Source organism: Myotis davidii, unplaced genomic scaffold (assembly GCF_000327345.1).
Source record: "Myotis davidii unplaced genomic scaffold, ASM32734v1 scaffold503, whole genome shotgun sequence".
Classification (NCBI taxonomy): Eukaryota; Metazoa; Chordata; class Mammalia; order Chiroptera; family Vespertilionidae; genus Myotis; species Myotis davidii.
Window position 1 is genome coordinate 76,637 of NW_006294757.1, and position 1,666 is coordinate 78,302.

Here is a 1,666-nt window from a genome sequence, read left to right on the forward strand (position 1 = left end):
TTTATGACCAACACTCCATGTTTTGTTTTGTAAGATGTAAAATTTACTTCTTGCTTCCGAGAATTGTTTTCAATCCATAAGGTTTTCAAAAATATAGTGTACCTAACTCAAACCTTTAAAATTTATGATATAAAATTTATTACAGTGCCTTATAAACAAGCACTTGGTAGTAACAAATTATCAGAATGAGCTGTATATTCAAAAGACAAATCAGAATTAAATAGTGAAGACAGAGGTGTTTTCAAATCAGACAGCCAACCCACTAACTAATGGGAACATTTGCAAACATGACAGTGATTTATAGTAGGGCTCTTGGTTAGATGCATAAATCCAGCAGATTTTGCATTTATCACCTGGGGCTTTTGGTTCACTGTTTATAAATCAAGAAGTTAATGAAGTCAGAGGTCTGTAAATCCAGACACTAAATTAGATATTTGTAAGTTTTGTTTTTATAATTAGTTACCTGAAGAATTAAATATATAAATAAGCAGAAAAAGAAATTGCATTTAAAATCAAGTAAAGATTGGCACTTATAAATCATAGTTGTAAATACAAAGTTTACCAATACCATCTCAAGCAATTCTACAATTCTGCATTCCATAATACCACAACAGGGATTTATAGAGCCGAATGGCAACACTTAGCAACTTCAGTGAAATGATTTGCTCCTATTCTGTTAATTCTAATAGGGAAATAAATTATTTAAAAATATATTATTTACATTAAAAATACATTATTTACATTAATTTCTCTTCTCTCTACCAAAAATGGATTAAAAAGTGATTATGCAGGGAAGGGGTAAATTTCACCATTTCTTCATTTGGTTCTTTCAGCTTGTTGAATAAGCAAATCAACAAGAGACAGATTGATAAGAGAAAATCTAATTTAATTTCATTCACACAGGAACCCCACATACATGACAAGGTCAGAGAGCCCACATACATGAAAGATTCAGAGACAGTAAGGAAAATTTGAGGTATAGATGACATTCTGAGCTAAAGATGAGATAATGCACCTTGGGGTTTCAGAAGGCAATTGCAGAGAGAACACATGTTCAGTAATTATTAGTTTGCCCTAACATATAAACAGGTAAAAAGTCATTTCTGGTGATATTTCTTATATTGGGCTGGTTCCTAATTTAAATTCTTCTGGATCAGCGGTTCTCAACCTGTGGCAGTCGAACGACCCTTTCACAGGGGTCACCTAAGACCATCCTGCATATCAGATATTTACATTATGATTCATAACAGTAGCAACATTACAGTTATGAAGTAGAAACAAAAATAATTTTATGGTTGGGTCACAACATGAGGAACTGTATTTAAAGGGCCAGACGGTTGAGAACCACTGTTCTAGATAGTTAAGGGGAGAGCCGACGATTTTCTTGAGCTGCAGGGTTGCAGTTGCCTTTAGCTCAAAATAATCCACATACCACTGAGGCGCATCATGGGGTGACTCCTTCTGAAACCCCCCAGTTATATGATGAATCATAATCTGGAAGGATTCCATCTAGTTATGGATGTGAAGTCCAAAGATCTTTGTTTTCCCTTGAGATACACAGGCACGCAAGCATGCACAGCCAATCCTAGGTAAGCACAAGGTTCTTGTGTGTTGCTTTGCTTCCTAACTTCACCTCACAGTAGAACCCCAAGATGAGCACATGCCA